The sequence below is a fragment of the Pleurodeles waltl genome, chromosome 4_2 (genome assembly GCF_031143425.1).
Source record: "Pleurodeles waltl isolate 20211129_DDA chromosome 4_2, aPleWal1.hap1.20221129, whole genome shotgun sequence".
Classification (NCBI taxonomy): domain Eukaryota; kingdom Metazoa; phylum Chordata; class Amphibia; order Caudata; family Salamandridae; genus Pleurodeles; species Pleurodeles waltl.
In genome coordinates, this window is record NC_090443.1 from 1,058,620,392 (window position 1) to 1,058,641,292 (window position 20,901).

At 48.2% G+C, this 20,901-nt stretch overlaps 1 protein-coding gene across 1 annotated transcript in view; it reads right to left on the reverse strand.

Annotated features, from left to right (window-relative positions):
- Positions 1-20,901, reverse strand: part of LOC138293755 (chemerin-like receptor 1) — a 51,605-nt gene that overhangs the window by 30,411 nt on the left and 293 nt on the right. The window lies entirely within an intron of this gene.

Sequence of the window (20,901 nt, forward strand, 5' to 3'; positions counted from 1 at the left end):
CCACTCCACCACCAAAGAAAAGAAAGGATCTCACTCCACCACCCAAGAAAGGGAAGTTTCCCTCTCCACCACCAGAGAAAGGGATGGTTCCCACTCCACCACCCAAGAAAGGGAAGGTTCCTACTCCACCACCAAAGAGAGGGCAAAGAGGCTTCACTTCCAGCAGAGGGAGCCAGGGTTACACCTCCATCAGCAGTGGGCAAGGAGCCCTCACCTCCAGCAGAGACAGCCAGGGTTACACCTCTACCAGCAGTGGGCAAGGAGCCCTCACCTCCAGCAGAAGCAGCCAGGGTTACACCTTCACCAGCAGAGGGCAAGGAGCCCCCACCTCCATCAGAGGCACAGCAGCCCTCGCCTCCAGCAGAGGCACAGCAGCCCTCTCCTTCAGCAGAGGGCATGTAGGCCACCCTCCAGAGACTGTTGTGCAAGGAACCCCCTCCAGAACCAGTGGGCATGTTCCACACTTCAGAGACTGTGGCTTTACACTCCCCACCAGAACAATTGGGCAAGGAGCCCACTCCGGAACCAGTGGGCATGTTCCCCACTTCAGAGACTGTGGCCCTACACTCTCCACCAGAGACAATTGGGCAAGGAGCCCCCTCCGGAACCAGTGGGCATGTTCCCCACTTCAGAAACTGTGGCCTTACACTCCCCACCAGAAACAATTGGGCAAGGAGCCCCCTCTGGAACCAGTGGGCATGTTCCCACTTCAGAGACTGTGGCCTTACAGTCCCCACCAGGGACAATTGGGCAAGGACCCCCCTCTGGAACCAGTGGGCATGTTCCCCACTTCAGAGACTGTGGCCTTACAGTCCCCACCAGGGACAACTGGGCAAGGAGTCCCCACCAGAACCAGTGGGCATGTTACCCGCTTCAGCTGAGGTGCTCCCCACCTTCTTCCCCCTGAGGTGCCTGCCCATTTCCAACATGATGCCCCTGCACAGTGGAGTCCGGATAATGTCGGGAGTCACTTTGGGCCTTGGACTGTGCCCTGTGGCCATGTGGGCCTTTTGTACTTTGGACTGGCCATTGACCCTTTCTGAACATTGACGGCTGCTTTTGTTTTAGCATGGACAATATGGTGGCTGTTGGCATCAAATTACAGTGTCACTTAAACGTCAATGTAGTCCCTGTTTTAATTAGACATGGGTCCTGTGACATTGGTTTAATTCTGCAGCTGGTTGTGTGTATGGTGTGTGTGTGAATGGTGTGTGTTGAGCATGTGTGTGTGTTACTCTCCTTTACCTCCCTCCCTCCCTTGTGTGCTAGGTGGCTGTATTCACAGTCGTCGTCTTCGTAGGCGTTGGTGCTCCGGTAGGACCATGGAGTAATAGAGCATCGGGAAGACTTGAAGTTCCATTTCCATGGAGGCGGTGGTCTCCTCTGTGTCTCTGATGGTGAGTCTTTCGTTTTCTATACATTGTTTCCACCAGGCTTTTGATGGTGTTGGTACCGCCCCGGAATTCGTGGCGGTTTGCTATGTAATAATATGGTAGGCAGTACCTTGTCTTCCGTCTGGCTGCTGATGGCTACCGCCATGGTCAGTGGTGTTAACGCCCTAGCGATTGGTGTGGTACATTGGCTGTCTATTGGAGGTATCACCACCATGGTCATAATTTGGCAGTAATTACCGCCAGCCTGTTGGCTGTATTGCCGCCACATTAACAGTCACTGCCATTGTCATAATGAGGGCCATAATTTGTAAGAAGCATGGGCCCAAAGTTTTTAAGAAGGGCTTAGCGTCACCTAAGCGTCATTTTGTTTAGACTAATGTGGAGTTAGATTGGCAAAAATGCTGCACCAAATTAAAAAAGTAGTGGATTTAAGAAAAGTAGCACTTGTAATGTAATGAAGCGCCACTTCTCTTAAATCCAGTCCATGGTCCTGCAATCATATTATTATCCCCTAGAGGGGATGACCAGATGAAAAAAAACCAGGAGAAAGTAATGCAGTGTAACCATATACGTACTCGGAGGCCTACTGCTATGATATTACACACAAGGCCTTTAAAACAAAACTTCTCCCAGCTGTAAAGCAAAAGTTCTAGCCATGAGAAAGCTTAAAAGACACTGAATGGCTGGAGGGGTTATTATTTTGGGGTCCCCACTAACCTAGTGTGGGACCCAGAGATGATGTAGACAAAGAGAGTGTTTTTAAGGTGGTCCCATTGTCCTAGGACCACCACAGGCTGAGTTATGAGCAAAAATGTTTTGTAAAAGTAATGCCCTGCAAAGGATTATAGGGTGAGTTTCTGTGCCACTAATATTTTAATATGTTGATATGACTAAAGTTTAGAACAGCCCCTAGAAGACACCATAATGAAAATAGCATTTATGAGAAACATGGTCATGTAACTGTATAGGTAGCACCTAGAGGGCATACCCACACAAAAAGAAATTGTCAATAAATAATGCAGGGTAACCATATATTTTGCCCGTAGAGAACGCAGTGCATTACATATATTCGGGGGTAGCAGGCCTATAGCAATGATATTACAAACAAGGCCCTTAAAGCACCAAACACAAGCTATTCCCAGCTGTAAAACAAAGGTTCCAGCCATGAGAGCACCTAAACAGACAATAAATGGTGGGAGGAGGGGCCCACTAACTAGTGAATGTGTTTATACTTAGTTTATCTTAACATGCTTTGGTTTGTTTTGTCCAATTAGGTCCCTGCATTGAGAAGCTTATGACTGCAGTGTAAGATTCTAATGGTTTCTTACACAATAATTAATTATTGAGTATTTATACTCTGTTAGTGAGGGTTAGGCACAACAAAAGGTCCTGATGAATAGCCACTAGATCCGTGAAACTTCTTTAGATGACCATGTCCTGTAGCTCTGCAGTGTAGGAAATACCCACACACAGCTCCCCAATATCTAATTGAAGGAGTAGACACACACTCCTTTCTTTTGTTTTGGGGGGAACAATATCAATTTACTCTGTGCTTTCCCGCTGTGTGTTTTTAATCTTGGCATGGGTGTCAGGTTGCATTATTGTTACTTACCTTGGGCACCTGTAGCCAATTTTAAAGTTTTTTGTTCCAGCCCCCCTCACATCCACTCACCACCGGTATTTTTCTTATAAAGATGTCTGGCCGAGAGCCATCTAGCAGGGCCCATCAGGCATTATAGTACCGGCCTGACGAGGAGCATGGACCGATGATGAAGCATGTCACCTAATTGTGAGCGAGGGCTATTGTTCCTGCACGGCTAATGTGTGTGGGGACTAAGAAGACCCGTACCCGAAGTGAAGGGACAGAGTCTATTCTGTTGGAACAGTACATCCCAATTTAATTATGGGACTGGAAGGAACCTGTAACTTACAGGCAATAACAAGTCTGTGCTGCAAAGGATGGACTCTCTGAGCAGTACTTGTAAACTTGTGCCCCAGGCACAGCAGAGTAACTGTATTTTCAGACCAGAGAGATGGGGTAACATCTCATAACAGGCGAGACGAGCCCTGTGCAGGCCTCAGTACTGCTGTCAAATGCATAGTGCAGGCAGGGAAAGGCATGTTTTGTACGACTTCTCAATGACTGGCTGTAGGAGGCTGGACTGGCTTGTAGTGAGTACCAAGGGGTACTTGCACCTTGCACCAGGCCCAGTTATCCCTTATTAGTGTACAGGGTGTCTAGCAGCATAGGCTGATAGATAATGGTAGCTTAGCAGAGCAGCTTAGGCTGAACTAGGAGACGAGTGAAGCTCCTACAGTACCACTCAGTGTCACTTGCGCAATATCATAAGAAAACACAATACACAGATATACTAAAAATAAAGGTACTTTATTTTTATGACAATATGCCAAAGTATCTCAGAGTGTACCCTCAGCATGACAATAGCAAATATACACAAGATATATGTACACAATACCAAAAATATGCAGTATAGTCTTAGAAAACAGTGCAAACAATGTATAGATACAATAGGATGCAATGAGGACACATAGGGATAGGGGCAACACAAACCATATACTCCAAAAGTGGAATGCGAACCACGAATGGACCCCAAACCTATGTGACCTTGTAGAGGGTCGCTGGGACTATTAGAAAATAGTAAGGGTTAGAAAAATAGCCCACCCCAAGACCCTGAAAAGTGAGGGCAAAGTGCACTAAAGTTCGCCAAAGGACAAAGAAGTCGTGATAGGGGAATTCTGCAGGAAAGACACAAACCAGCAATGCAACAACGATGGATTTCCAGTCGAGGGTACCTGTGGAACAAGGGGACCAAGTCCAAAAGTCACAAGCAAGTCGGAGATGGGCAGATGCCCAGGAAATGCCAGCTGTGGGTGCAAAGAAGCTGCTACTGGACAGTAGAAGCTTAGGTTTCTGCAGGAACGACAAGGGCTGGAGACGTCCCCTATGGAGGACAGATCCCTCACGCCGTGGAGAGTCGTGCAAAAGTGTTTTCCCGCCGAAAGACCGCCAACAAGCCTTGCTAGCTGCAAATCGTGCAGTTAGTGTTTTTGGATGCTGCTGTGGCCCAGGAGGGACCAGGATGTTGCAAATTGCGCCAGGAGACAGAGGGGACATCAAGGAAGACAAGGAGCGCTCTCAGCAGCAGGTAGCACCCAGAGAAGTGCCCAAAATAGGCACTACGAGGATGGGTGAAACGGTGCTCACCCGAAGTTGCACAAAGGAGTCCCACGTCGCCGGAGACCAACTTAGAAAGTCGTGCAATGCAGGTTAGAGTGCCGTGGACCCAGGATTGGCTGTGCACAAAGGATTTCCACCGGAAGTGCACAGAGGCCGGAGTAGCTGCAAAAGTCACGGTTCCCAGCAATGCAGTCTGGCGGGGGGAGGCAAGGACTTACCTCCACCAAACTTGGACTGAAGAGTCACTGGACTGTGGGGGTCACTTGGACACAGTTGCTGGATTCGAGGGACCTCGCTCGTCGTGCTGAGAGGAGACCCAAGGGACCGGTGATGCAGTTCTTTGGTGCCTGCGGTAGCAGGGGGAAGATTCCGTCGACCAACGGGAGATTTCTTCGGAGCTTCTAGTGCAGAGAGGAGGCAGACTACCCCCACAGCATGCACCACCAGGAAAACAGTCGAGAAGGCGGCAGGATCAGCGTTACAGAGTTGCAGTAGTCGTCTTAGCTACTTTGTTGCAGTTTTGCAGGCTTCCAGCGCGGTCAGCAGTCAATTCCTTGGCAGAAGGTGAAGAGAGAGATGCAGAGGAACTCGGATGAGCTCTTGCATTCATTATCTAAAGTTTCCCCAGAGACAGAGACCCTAAATAGTCAGAAAAGAGGGTTTTGCTACCAAGGAGAGAGGATAGGCTAGCAACACCTGAAGGAGCCTATCAGAAGGAGTCTCTGACGTCACCTGGTGGCACTGGCCACTCAGAGCAGTCCAGTGTGCCAGCAGCACCTCTGTTTCCAAGATGGCAGAGGTCTGGAGCACACTGGAGGAGCTCTGGACACCTCCCAGGGGAGGTGCAGGTCAGGGGAGTGGTCACTCCCCTTTCCTTTGTCCAGTTTCGCGCCAGAGCAGGGCTAAGGGGTCCCTGAACCGGTGTAGACTGGCTTATGCAGAAATGGGCACCGAATGTGCCCATGAAAGCATTTCCAGAGGTCCGGGGAATTTGCCCTGAACAATGTGGGGGCACCTTGGCTAGTGCCAGGGTGCCCTCACACTAAGTAACTTTGCACCTAACTTTTACCAGGTAAAGGTTAGACATATAGGTGACTTATAGGTTACTTAAGTGCAGTGAAAAATGGCTGTGAAATAATGTGTGCATTATTTCACTCAGGCTGCAGTGGCAGGCCTGTGTAAGAATTGTCAGAGTTCCCTATGGGTGGCAAAAGAAATACTGCAGCCCATAGGGATCTCCTGGAATCCCAATACCCTGGGTACCTCAGTACCATATACTAGGGAATTATAAGGGTGTTCCAGTAAGCCAATGTAAATTGGTAAAATTGGTCACTTGCCTGTTAGTGACAATTTGAAAGAAATGAGAGAGCATAACCACTGAGGTTCTGGATAGCAGAGCCTCAGTGAGACAGTTAGTCACTACACAGGTAACACAGTCAGGCACACTTATGAGCACTGGGGCCCTGTCTGGCAGGGTCCCAGTGACACATACAACTAAAACAACATATATACAGTGAAAAAATGGGGGTAACATGCCAGGCAAGATGGTACTTTCCTACACTGGCCACTAGATACAAAATCCAAATAAAACAACCATTGGAAAAGCCAGTAGGTCTGGTGTTGCCTGCCGCCAGTTGACTTTCCCGTTCCTTATGGGTTGTTCTTGTTAAACTGTAATAGGGAACTCCATTTGTGCGCAAGTACACATTGTACACGATTAGAATGCTGTCACTCGCCGTAGGAAAGCCAAAGGCTGATGTGGTTGGCCCTGCGCTCCATCCTGTATGCTCTGGTGGGCGGAACAAGCATGTGAATTACACACTTACAGACCAATGGTGGAACAGAGATGGCTTAAAGCCCCATTGGGACACTGCTCATGTCCCAGCTGTACCAATTATAAGTGTGGAGGAAGTATGCACTACTCTGCCTGTGCTGTAATGCCCCTGTGTGTGAGGGAAGCTTGCACTGCTCCTGCATGTGCCCATAGAGGGAGGGAAGTATGCACTACCTCTGCCTGTGCTGTAATGACCCTGTGTGTGAGGGAAGCTTGCACTATTGTGCCTGCGCTGTAATACCTCTGTGTGTGAGGGAAGCTTGCACTGCTCCTGCATGTGCCCATAGAGGGAGGGAAGTATGCACTACCTCTGCGTGTGCTGTAATGCCCCTGTGTGTGTGAGGGAAGCTTGCACTGCTCCTGCATGTGCCCATAGAGGGAGGGAAGTATGCACTACCTCTGCGTGTGCTGTAATGCCCCTGTGTGTGTGAGGGAAGCTTGCACTGCTCCTGCATGTGCACATAGAGGGAGGGAAGTATGCACTACCTCTGCCTGTGCTGTAATCCCCCTGTGTGTGAGGGAAGCTTGCACTGCTCCTGCATGTGCCCATAGAGGGAGGGAAGTATGCACTACCTCTGCATGTGCTGTAATGCCTCTGTGTGTGTGAGGGAAGCTTGCACTGCTCCTGCATGTGTTAGTTTGAGGGAAGTATGCACTACCTCTGCCTGTGCTTTAATGCCTCTGTGTGAGTAAAGCTTGCACTACTGTGCCTGTGCTGTAATGCTGTGTGTGTGAGGGAAGCATGCACTACTGTGCCTGTGCTGTAATGCCTCTGTGTGTGAGGGAAGCTTGGATTGCCCCTGCATTTCCCCGTAGGGAGAGGGAAGTATGCACTACCTCTGCCTGTACTGTAATTCCTCTGTGTGTGAGGGAAGCTTGCCCTACTCCTGCGTGTGCCCATAGAGAGAGGGAAGTATGAACTACCTCTGCCTGTGCTGTAATGCCCCTGTGTGAGGGAAGCTTGCACTGCTCCTGCATGTGCACATAGAGGGAGGGAAGTATGCACTACCTCTGCCTGTGCTGTAATGCCCCTGTGTGTGAGCGAAGCTTGCACTGCTCCTGCCTGTGCCCATAGAGGGAGGGAAGTATGCACTACCTCTGCCTGTGCTGTATTGCCTCTGTGTGAGGGAAGCTTGCACTACTGTGCCTGTGCTGTAATTGCCCTACTCCTGCCTGTGCCCATAGAGAGAGGGAAGTATGAACTACCTCTGCCTGTGCTGTAATGCCTCTGTGTGTGAGGGAAGCTTGCCCCCTGTTCCTGCATGTGTTAGTGTGAGGGAAGTATGCACTACCTCTGCCTGTGCTGTATTGCCTCTGTGTGAGGGAAGCTTGCACTACTGTGCCTGTGCTGTAATTGCCCTGTTCCTGCATGTGCCATTAGAGGGAGGGAAGTATGCACTACCTCTGCCTGTACTGTAATGCTTCTGTGTGAGAGAAGCTTGCACTGCTCCTGCACATAATGTACCTATTGCTAGTGTGAGGGAAGCATACCCCATTGCTGCATGTACTGTAATTTTTCTGTGTGTGCACTGGTATTGCACATACTGTACCCATTCTTAGCATGATGGAAGAATGCTCTTCTGGTGCCTATGCTGTACCGTTTCTGTGTGAGGGAGATTTACAAATCTCCAGCCAGGGTGTACCCATTATTAGTTTGAGGGAAGGTTGAACTGCTGCTGCCTGTACTGTAATGCGGTCTGTGTGTGAGGGACGCTTGCATCGATCTTGCACATGCTATCCCCATTCTTACTGTAAGGGAAGGATGCACTACCTCTGCCAGTACTGTAATGTTTCTGTGTGTGAGGTAAGGTTGCACCGCTCCTGCATGTGCCTATAGATGGAGGGAAGCATGCACTGCTGCTGCCTGTACTGTAAGGCCATGTGTGAGGGAAGCTTGCACTGCTCCTGCACATGCTTAACCTAATATTGGTGTGAGGGAAACATGCACCACCTCTGCCTGTACTTTAATGCCTCTGTGTGTGAGGGAAGCTTGCACTGCTTCTGCACATGCTTAACCTAATATTGGTGTGAGGGAAACATGCACCACCTTTGCCTGTACTTTAATGTCTCTGTGTGTGAGGGAAGCTTGCTCCTGCACTTAATGTACCCATTGCAAGTGTGAGGGAAGCTTGCACTGATCTTGCGCGTGGTGTTCCCATTCTCAGTGTAAGGGAAGAATGCATTTACCTCTGCCTGTCCTGCAATGTTTCTGTGTGTGAGGGAAGCTTGAACTTCTTCTACGCTTGCTGTACCCATTCTTACTGTGAGAGAAGCATGCACTACTGCTGCGTGTGTTAGTGTGAGGAATGTATGCACGACAGCTGCATGTAATGTAACATTTATGTGTGTGAGGGAAGCTTGAACTTCCTCTGCGTTTGCTGTACCCATTCTTATTGTGAGGGAAGTATGCACTACTGTTGCATGTGTTAGTGTGAGGAACTTATGCACTACGGCTGCATGTACTGTAACATTTCTGTGTGTGAGGGAAGCCTGCACTGCTGGGCCATGTACTGTAACAATTCTGTATGTGAGGGACCCTTGCACTACTGCTGCATGTGTTAGTGTGAGGGAAGCTTGTAGTTCTCCTGCACGTGCAGTATATCTTTTTAGCATGAGGGAAGGCTGCACTGTTGCTTTCTAGTCTCTAGACATTGTCTACTTGAGATCTGCTTGCTGACCCATTGTAATAAAAGGTGCCGAAGGCTTGTGAATGTTAAGAAAAATGCACCACTTATGAATGAACATATGAACTCGCTGAAATTCCTTCTGGCGCAATTGTATTTGCGACTAAGTGAATTCACAATGACAAAATCCGAGCAGGTCTGATGCATAAGGACTAGGATCCTGATTTAGATTTTGGCAGATGGGTTATTCCATCACAGCAATGACAGATAGCCCATCTGCAAGTTCTGTGTCAGCTACCCCCGCTGCCTGGTGCCTCGGTTTGTCTCTGTCCACTCTGCTGAGTAGGTGCAGGTTGCTGCACGACATTTTTGCTCCTTTTGACGGTCCGTGCTGTGCCTATCTTCCTGGTCCATGCCCCTGTGTGCCTTGCCCCACCCACACCCGCCGCCGTCCGCCATCTTTTTTGCAAGCTCCCCAACACCCCTCCCATCTCAGGGCCTACTTAATAGAGTTCACAGCGCAACCGCACCAAAGGCATGCCAAGGGCAAGCCCATGTGCCCTAATCTGCACCTGGACTGTACCCAGCACCAGGAACAACTGCTGTATCTCCTCCCCACGGATCACAGGCAGACCCTTCAAATGCCTCCAATGCCACACTGAGACCCACACCGCTCCTGCACCGCCGCCCTCCAAACCCTAGAAACAACTCCAATGCTTGCTGCTCAATGAACGATCCGTCTGCAAAGACACTGTTTCAACACTCAGAACAGACATCAAGTTCATCGCCGAGAACTGGTTCACACCCACCTTGGCTCCCGACATCACCTGCACCACCCCGCAAAGGTACAAACACAAAAAGCGCAGAGGAGGCATCACCGTTCTTCATAAGGACAACCTCTTGTGCACCACCTTCAAAGAAGAGGCATCTTCCTAATTCAAACCAATGCAAGGACAACCATCAGGGGAATTCTAGCATACAGACCTCCAGGGCCCCACATTCTGCAAGGCCATTGCTGACCTCATTGCCCCCCTAGCCATCGACTAGACAGACTACATATTTCTAGGAGACCTGGACTTCCATCTAGATGACCCCAGCTACCACAAAACCACCAATGTCCTGGACAAACTAAGCAACATCGGACCCTAACAGCTAGCCACCAGCCCGACACACACTGTGGGCCATACCCTGATCCCCGTCTTCACAGCCAGTAAAAAAATCAAGTTCACCCACACAATAGAGCTCACATGGACCGACTGTCACCTTGTACACAGAAGACCGGGGATGTCCCCCTCTCTCCAGATGGGAAAAAGTCACAGAGACCCAATGGACCATCCCCCTCCAGTCCAGCAAATCCATCCTCTCCAGCAGCATTGTACAAGACAAAATGCTGACAATCATTCTGAATTGATCCTCAATGGTGCCAACAAAGTCGCCCCTGCATGGAGCTCTGCCTCCAGAAGATCCAGCAAACCTGCAAGTTGGCTCTCCCCCAAACTATGCACACACAAGAGAGAATGCAAAAGGCTAGCAAGACAGCGGCATTGCAGCAGGAAAGCCACAGCCTGCACCACCTTCAAAGATGCACTGAACAAATATCATATCCACCTCAGAGAAGCAAAAAGGTCACCCTACTCAGCTGCATCAAAGAGAGCACCAACTGCCCCAAGGAACCCTTCAAGATTGTCAAAGAGTTCTCCTGCCCAGCAGCCACCAAAAACGCAATCCAACACACCCAGACCCTCTGCGACTCACTAGCTGACTACTTCCGGTACAAAATCACAGCCATCTACAGAAACTTACAGCCCCAAACCCCCCAGCATTGAACACCTACTGACCCCATCTGGGGACTCCCCCAGCCACCTCATCATGGACTGGAAGCCACTATCGAACCAGGTAACAGCTGCCCTCATGACTTCAACGCACTCCAGCCCAACCAACAACCCATGCCCACATTACATCTTCAACCTGGGTCGGAAGGAAATCAGCAGCATCCTGTCTCCCATCTTCAACACCTTCTTCAGGACTGCCACCATCCCTGAAGCATAGAAACGAGCAGAGATCAAGCCATTCCTGAAGAAACCCTTTACCGACCCCAGCAAACTCAAAAATTACCGCTCCATCTCTCTTCTCTCCTTCCCAGTCAAGGTCCTGGAAAAAGCCATTGTTAGAAATGGGGTCTAGTCAAGGTAAGTCACACACAGTCTAAATTATCATGTGCCCACCCTCTGGTAACCTGGCAATCAGCAGTCAGGCTTAACCTAGAAGGTAAGGTATGAAGTATTTGTGCAATAAATCATGCAATAACACAGTGAAAACACCACAAAAATACACCAATCAGGTTCAGAAAAATATGATATTTATCTAAGGAAATTAAGGTCAAAACGATCAAGACTTGATAAGCACAAGTTGAAATATCACTTTTGCAATGACAAGAAGAGTCTTTAGTCTTTAAGAATCCACAAATGTCTCTTGTGTGCACAAAGTGCCTGGTATGCGTCAAAATTACACGCATGAAGACCGCAAAGGAAGAGATGCATGGATAAAGGAAGGTGTGCGTCAGATTTCCTGATGCGAACAGACAATGGCCCTCATTCGGACCTTGGCGGGCGGCGGAGGCCGCCCGCCAAAGTCCCGCCGTCAAAATACCGTACCGCGGTCGCAAGACCGCGGCGGGTATTTTGACTTTTCCCCTGGGCTGACGGGCGGCCGCCGAAAGGCCGCCCGCCAGCCCAGGGGAAAACGACCTTCCCACCATGAAGCTGGCTCGTAATCGAGCCGGCGGAGTGGGAAGGTGCGACGGGTGCTACTGCACCCGTCGCGTATTTCACTGTCTGCTATGCAGACAGTGAAATACTATCAGGGCCCTCTTACGGGGGCCCCTGCAGTGCCCATGCCATTGGCACCCCCCCTACCGCCATCCGGTTCCCGGCGGGAGAACCGCCGGGAACTGGATGGCGGTAGGGGGGGTCGGAATCCCCTCGGCGGCGCAGCTAGCTGCGCCGCCTTGGAGGATTCCAATGGGTGGCAGTACACTGGCGGGAGACCGCCAGTGTTGCCGGTCCGACCGCGGCTTTACCGCCGCGGTCGGAATGCCCATTGGAGCACCGCCGGCTTGTCGGCGGTGCTCCCGTGGTCCACCAACCCGGCGGTCATTGACCGCCGCGGTTGGAATGAGGGCCAATGTGTTGATTCTTCCCATTCTGTAAGGGCTTTGCATCGATTTCTGGTGCGCAGTCTTGGATCCTCACTGCTATGCGAGGTCTTTTGACGCCAGGGGATGATGCGTGAAAATCCTGGGCATGCAAGACGAAGTCACAGGTGCTGCATCGATCTGGTGTGGCGATGCGTAAGAGTTTCTGTTGCACGGCAGGCGCTGCGTCGATTCCTCATGCAGGAAGTAAGGCTGTGTCATTCCGGCGCGGGGGCGATCAGGTCAGGCTGTGCGTCGAAGTTCTGGTCACAATGCAGGTGCTGCGTCTATCTCCACTCAGGGAGCCGGGCTGCATCGTTCCAGTTCGGCGATGCAGTGATTCTTTCACAGCTGGGCAGACTGTGCGTCGATTCCGGCAGGCTTCAAGAACAGGAGGTACACTCAATCCAAGCCCTCGGAAAGCACTTCTCAGCAGAGCCAGAGGCCAGCAAGGCATCAGGGCAACAGCAGTCCTTCACAGCAAAGGAGTCCAGGTGAGTCCTTTGGGTAGCCAGGCAGTTCCTCTTGGCAGTTTGCAGGATCTGGTTCAGAGTGTCAGTCCCAGGAAGTGTCTGAGTTGGTGGGGTCTGGGACCCAGTTCATATACCCAAAAGTACCTTTGAAGTTGGGGAGACTTCAAAGAGTGGTTTTGAAGTGCACAAGGTCCCCTTTCAGTCCAGTTCTGTCTGCCAGGGTCCCATTAGGAGCTTTGGCAGTCCATTGTGTGAGGGCAGGCCACTAGCCTTTGAAATGTAAGTGTCAGGCCTCTCCACCCTTCCAGCCAAGAAAGACCCTTTCAGTATGTAGATGAGTGCAGGTGTGACAGAGTATCCTGTGTTTGACTGGGTGAAATGCACAAGGGAGCTGTCAACCAGCCTAGCCCAGACGTGGATTGGAGACAGGCTGTAGGCACAGATGGACTTTAAGTGGAGAGAAATGATCACTTTCGAAAAGTGGCAATTCTGAAAGAGTAATATAAAATCCAACTTTACCAACAAGCAGGATTTTGCATTACCATTGTGGCCATACTAGTAATGACCTGTTTACCCCTTTCTGATCAGAATCTACCACTCAAACAGTATATGAGGATAGCCCTAATGTTAGCCTATGAAAGGAGCAGGCCTCACATCAGTGTAAAACAAATGTATAAGTTTTCCACTACCAGGACATATAAAATACACAGGTATATGTTCTGCCTTTTATCTACACAGCACCCTGCCCTATGGGTTACCCAGGGCCTACCTTAGGTGTGACTTATATGTGGAAAAATGGGAGTTTAAGGCTTGGCAAGTACTTTTGAATGCCAAGTCGAAGTGGCAGTGGAACTGCACACACAGGCATGGGAATGGCAGGCCTGAGACATGATTAAGGGGCTACTTATGTGGGTGGCACACCCGGTACTGCAGGACCACTAGTAGCATTCAATGTAAAGGCCCGGGATACATGTAGTGCACGTTACCAGAGACTTACAAGTAGATCAAATATGCCAATTGGGTATGAACCAATGTTACCATGTTTTAAGGGAGAGAGCATATGCACTTTAGCACTGGTTAGCAGTGGTACAGTGCTAAAACCAGCAAAAGCAGTGTCAGTAAATTGGAGGGAGCCAAGCAAAAAGTTGGGGGATAACCACCCTAAGGCTGTCAGGTCTAACAGCCATCAACAAGCAGCTCTATGAACACCTGGAAAGACACAACCTACTTGACTCCTCCCAATGTGGTTTTCATTCCAACCACAGCACCAAGACCACCTTTATCACCGCAGTGGACGACCTTAGGTCCCTCGTCAACCATGGAGAGAAAGCGTCCCTGATCCACCTAGACCTCTCCACCGCATTCAACACCATCTCCCACTTCACCCTCACCACCACACTCCACCACATCGAGTTCTGAAGCAACGCCCTCAAATGGATCCACATCTTCACCACAGGCCGCACTCAGAGGATCCACCTCCCACCTTTCACCTCAGAACCTAAGAACAACATATGCAGAGTCCCCCAGGGATCCTCTCTCAGTCCCACCCTTTTCAACGTCTATGGCCGAGATTATTCATTCCTGTGGACTCAACATCATCTCTTACACCGATGACAGCCAACTAATACTCTTCATTTCTGAGACAAATTCAGTGACGCAATGAAATCCAAGTGCTTAAAACTGAATGCTGACAAGACGGAGGTGATCATCTTGGGAAGCAAGATACTAAACATAACATTACTATACTGTTATGTACAGCTGTATCTTATAGTAAGTAGGAAACCTGCAGATAATAAACATAACGTTACTGCACTGTTATGTACAGCTATATCTTATAGTAACTAAGGGACATGCAGATACTAAACATGACTTTACTACTCACTATGTACAGCTGTATCTTATAGTCAGTAAGAGAAAGGCAGATATTAAACATGAAAGTAGTGCAATAATCCTCACAGAAGTATTTCACAGTAGGAGACATACTGATACAAAACAGTGTTTTACACTGTTATGTACGGCTGTATCTTCTAGTAAGTAGGGGGCATGCAGATACTAAACATGACTTTACTACACAGTATGTACCGCTGTATCTTCTAGTAAGTAGAGGGCATGCAGATACTAAACATGACTTTACTACACAGTATGTATGGCTGTATCGTCTAGTAAATAGCGGCATGCAGCTACAAAACATGAATTTACTACACAGTATGTATGACTGTATCTTCTAGTAAGTAGGGGCATGCAGATACTAAACATAACTTTACTTCTCAGTATGTACGGCTGTATCTTATGGTAACTAGGGGGCATACAGATACTAAACATGACTTTACTTCTTAGTATGTACGGGGTATCTTATAGTAAGTAGGGGGCATGCAGATACTAAGCATGACTTTACTACACAGTATGTACGGCTGTACTTCTAGTAAGTAGACACACAGATACTGTTACATACAGCTGTATCTTATAGTAAGTAGGAGACACGCAGATATTAAAGATAACATTTCTACCATAATCTGCAAAGCTGTATTTTATAGTAAGTAGGAGAAATTCTTATACCATCGATTACATGACAACACTGCCATGTACAGATGTATCTTATACTAAGTAGGGGACCAGCATATACTAAACATAACATTACTAAACTGTTATGTACACCTGTATCTTCTAGTATGTAGGAGACACACAGTTACTGTTAAGTACAGCTGTATCTTATAGTAAGTAGGAGTAAGTAGGAGACACACCGATAATAAACATAATTTTACGATTGGTATGTACGGCTGTATCTTATAGAGGGATAGGAGATACACAGATATAAAATATATCTTTACTACACTGCTCTGCAGTATCTTACTGTATGCAGGAGACCCACAGATAATAACCATAACTTTATTACACTGCTCTGCACATCTGTATCCTACAGTATGTAGGAGACCCACAGATAGCAAACATAACTTCACTAGACTGCTCTGCACATCTGTATATTACTGTATGGAGGAGACTCACAGATAGTAAACATAACTTTACTACACTTCTCTGCACATCTGTATCTTACAATATGTAGGAGACCACAGATAGTAAACATAATTTACTAGACTGCTCTGCACATCTGTATTTTACTGTATGGAGGACACTCACAGATAGTAAACATAACTTTACTACACTTCTCTGCACATCTGTGTCTTACAATATGTGGGAGACCCACAGATAGTAAACATAACATTACTACACTGCTCTGCACATCTGTATCGTACTGTATGCAGGAGACTAACAGATAGTAAACATAATTTTAATACTCTGCTCGGCACAGCTGTGTCTTACAGTATATAGGAGACACCTACATGTTAAACATAATTTTACTACACTGCTCTGCACAACTACATCTTAGAGTAGATAGGAGACATGTAGATATTAACCATAACTGTAGTACTCTGCTCTGAACCATTGTATCTTGTAGTAAGTAAGAGACACGCAGATACTAAATATCAGTACTTCTCTATTGCGTACAGCAGTATCTTACAGTAAGTAGAAGACCTACAGATGATAAACATACCATTACTGCACTGCAAAAGATTGATCTGGACTGATTTATCTTACAGTAAGTAGGAGACACTCAGAACACTTATCTGGACTGCTTTATCCTACAGTAAGTAGGAGACACGCAGAACACTGATCTGGACTGCTTTATCTTACAGTAAGTAGGAGACACTCTGTAGGAGGCTGGCCTGGCTTATAGTGGGTACCTGATAGTACTTACACCTTGTGCCAGGTCCAGTTATCCCTTATTAGTAGATTAGTAGTGTTCTAGCAGCTTAGGCTGATAGAGGTAGCTATAGCAGAGCAGCTTAGGCTGAACTAGGAGACATGCAAAGCTCCTACTAAACCACTTGTACCATATAGCACTATATTATAAGAATCACAATACTCAGAGTTACTAAAAATAAAGGTACTTTAATTTAGTGACAATGTGCCAAAAATATCTCAGAGGATATACTCCCTTAGGAGGTAAGTAAAATACACAAAATATACACACAAACCAAAATCAGGTAAGTAAACATTTAGAAAAGTAGTGCAAACACTGTAGAATACAATAGGATGCAATAGGCCTAGGGGCAACACAAACCATATACTAAGAAAGTGGAATGAGAACCACTTAGGGACCCCAGGCCTAGTGTAGTGAGTAGAGGGTCGCTGGGAGTGGAAGAAGACACTACGGGTGTCCAAGATACCTCACCCCAAGACCCTGAGAAGTAGGAGTAAATTGATACTACTTTCTCAGAAAAACACTAAAGCCGTGATAGGAGATTCTGCAAAGACCACAACAGACTGCAAAGCACTGAAGACGGATTCTTGGACCTGAGGACCTGTAAAGGAAGGGGACCAAGTCCAAGAGTCACGAAAGTGTCTGGGGGGGCAGGAGCCCACTAAACCCCGGATGAAGGTGCAAAATGGCTGCCTCCGGATGGAAGAAGCTGAAGGTTCTGCAACAACGAAAGGTGCCAGGAAGTTCTCCTTTGTGCAGAGGATGTGCCACGGAGGTCTGGAGGATGCAGAGCTGTTTTCTTGGAGAAAGGCCGCAAACAAGCCTTGCTAGCTGCAAGAGTCGTGGTTGAAGAAAAAGGGTGCTGCCCGGGCCCAGGAAGGACCAGGAGGTCCCCACTTGGAAGAGGAGACAGAGGGGTCCCTCAGCAACACAGGGAGCCCACACACAATAAGGTAGCACCCGCAGAAGTACTTGAACATGGGTTCAAGAAAACTGAGCACAGTGGTTGTCTCAACACTACAAAAGAGGGTCCCACGAAGCCGGTGGACAACTCAGTGAGTTGAGCAATACAGGACAGAGTGCTGGGGACCTGGGCTATGCTATGAACGAAGGATTCCTTGCAAAAGTGCACAGAAGCCCTAGCAACTGCAGTTCACATAGTACACAAGATTACTGTCTGGAGAGGGGAGGCAAGGACTTACCTCCTCCAAATTTGGACAGTTGGACCACTGGACAGTCTGGGTCACTTGGGTCCATGACGTGTGTTCCAGGGGCCACGCTCGTCAGGATGAGAGGGGTCCCAGAGTACTGGTGATGCTAAAGTTTGGTGCCTGCTGGAGCAGGGGGAAGATTCCGTCGACCCACAGGAGATTTGTTCTTGGCTTCCAGTGCAGGGTGAAGGCAGACAGCCCCCAGAGCATGCACCACCAGGAAACAGTTGAGAAAGCCGGCAGAAATAGACTCTAAAATGTCGCTGGTAGTCTTCTTGCTACTTTGTTGCAGTTTTGCAGGCATCCTGGAGCAGTCTGCGGTCGATCCTTGTCAGGAGTCGAAGAGGGAGATGCAGAGGAACTCTATGAATTCTTTCTGAGGAAAAGCCCACAGGAGAGACCCTAAGTAGCCCTCAGAGGAGGATTGGCCACCTAGTGAGGTAAGCACCTATCAGGAGGGGTCCCTGACATCACCTGCTGGCACTGGCCACTCAGAGGCCTCCATTGTGCCCTCTCACCTCTGGATTCAAGATGGCAGAGGTCCTAGACACACTAGAGGAGCTCTGGCACCACCCCTGGGGTGGTGATGGACATGGGAATGGTCACTCCCCTTTACTTTTTCCAGTTTCGTGCCAGAGCATGGGCTGGGGGTTCCCTGAACCAGTGTAGACTGGCTTATGCAAGGAGGGCACCATCTGTGCCCTTCAAAGCATTTCCAGAGGCTGGGGGAGGCTACTCTTTCCTAGCCTTTAACACCTATTTCCAAAGGGAGAGGGTGTAACACCCTCTCTCAGAGGAAATCCTTTGTTCTGCCTTCCTGGGACTGGGCTGCCCAGACACAAGGAGGGCAGAACCCTGTCTGTGGGTTGGCAGCAGCGGTAGCTGCAGAGAAAACCCCAGAGAGCTGGTTTGGCAGTACCCAGGATCCATAGTGGAGCCCCAGGGATGCATGGGACTGGCACCTCAATACCAGATTTGGCATGGGGGGACAATTCCATGATCTTAGACATGTTACATGGCCATATTCGGAGTTACCCTTGTGAAGCTACATATAGGTATTGACCTATATGTAGTGCACATGTGTAATGGTGTCCCGCGCTCACAAAGTCCAGGGAAATTGCCCTGAACTATGTGGGGGCACCTTGGCTAGTGCCAGGGTGCTCTCACACTTAGTAACTATCTAAGTGAGGGTTAGACATATAGGTGACTTATAAGTTACTTAAGTGCAGTGTAAAATGGCTGTGAAATAACGTGTGCGTTATTTCACTCAGGCTGCAGTGGCAGTCCTGTGTAAGATTTGTCTGGGCTCCCTATGGGTGGCAAAAGAAATGCTGCAGCCCACAGGGATCTCCTGGAACCCCAATACCCTATGTACCTCGGTACCTCGGTGTTCCAGTGTGCCAATTAGAATTGGTGAAAATGGTCTCTAGTCTATAGTGACAATTTTAAAGGCAGAGAGAGCATAAGCACTGATGTCCTGGTTAGCAGAGCCTCAGTGACACAGTTAGTCACTACACAGATACACACATTCAGGCCACAACTATGAGCACTGGGGTCCTGGCAAGCAGGATCCCAGTGAGACAGGCAAAACAAACTTACACACATGTGAAACATGGGGGTAACATGCCAGGCAATATGGTACTTTCCTACACACTCAGAATGCGGATCTGGACTTCTTTATCCTACAGTAAGTAGGAGACACACAGAGCACTGATCTGGATTGCTTTATCTTACAGTAAGTAGGAGATGTGCAGACCACTGTTCTGGACTGCTTAATCTTATAGCAAGTAGGAGACACGAGAGCACCGATCTGGACTGCTTTATCTTACAGCAAGTAGGAGACATGCAGTACACTGATCTGGACTGCTTTATCTTACAGTAAGTAGGAGACGTGCAGACCACTGATCGGGACAGCTTTATCTTACAGCAAGTAGGGGACAAGCAGACCACTGATCTGGACTGCTTTATCTTACAGTAAGTAGGAGAAACACAGAGCACTGATCTGGACAGTTTTATCCTGCAGTAAGTAGGAGACACTGATCTGGACTGCTTTATCCTACAGTAAGTAGGAGACACTGATCTGGACTGCTTTATCCTACAGTAAGTAGGAGACATGCAGACCACTGATCTGGACTGCTTTATTTTACAGTAAGTGGGAGACACACAGAGCATTGATCTGGACTGCTTTATCTTACAGCAAGTAGGAGACATGCAGAGCAATGATCTGGACTGCCTTATCTTACAGTAAGTAGGAGACACTGATCTGGACGGCTTTATCTTACAGTAAGTAGGGGACATGGTTAGTAGGGGACGCGCAGAGCACTGATGTGGATGGCTTTATCTTACAGTAAGGAGGAGACACGCAAAGCACTGATCTGGACTGCTTTAGTTTATAGTAAGTAGGAGACACCCAGATACTAAACATAAATGTACTACACTGCTCTGCATGGCTGTGTCCTACAGTAAGTAGGGGGCAAGCAGATAAAAAACATAACTGTACTGCGCTGTTATGAGCAGCTGTATCTTAGAGAACATAGTTGACTCCAGAGGACACCGCCTAATCCCAAAGCTTCCAAAGAAGATGAATGTGGCTTGTTTCCTGCTGAGTGAAACCTTATATATTTTTATGACAATAAGAACTTACTGTTCTAAAAAACTATATATCACTACTCTGATATATCTCAGGGATCTAAATATTACACATTGGATGTGTTTAACAAAAGCTAGGAGGTAGACAGGGTGACGTTAATAAAATGGCACTCCTGTGTTACCTGCAAAAAACGAAACATTGAATAGTGGTAAAAAACATTCTCAATTATATGCTCAACCTGTGTGGTTGTCTTTCTAATGAAACAAATCTTTACTCTTCAGCATTTCAATCTCTTTTGTTTCAATGAAAGTTACAAATTCAACTCTCGATGCATTGTGGTGAACAAAGTCTACTATATGCAGCTAATGCCTCCGTTAGTCAACCTTTCTTTATAATTTGCCCATCCAGTGCCACATAATTGCAGAGGCCATGGCGATGGTTGCCCTGAAGGTTTCCTACTCTTCTCTGAGGTGGCAGCTTCCTCTCCTCTTCTGATCTTTGGCCCCACTCCCCTGCTGCCCCAAGGATACCCCTTTCCCCATATTTGCCCTTTCATTTAAGCTCACTCTTCAGAGGATGCTGTCCTGTGTAGAGACCACTGCCCTTCAGGAGGGTGGGTGAGA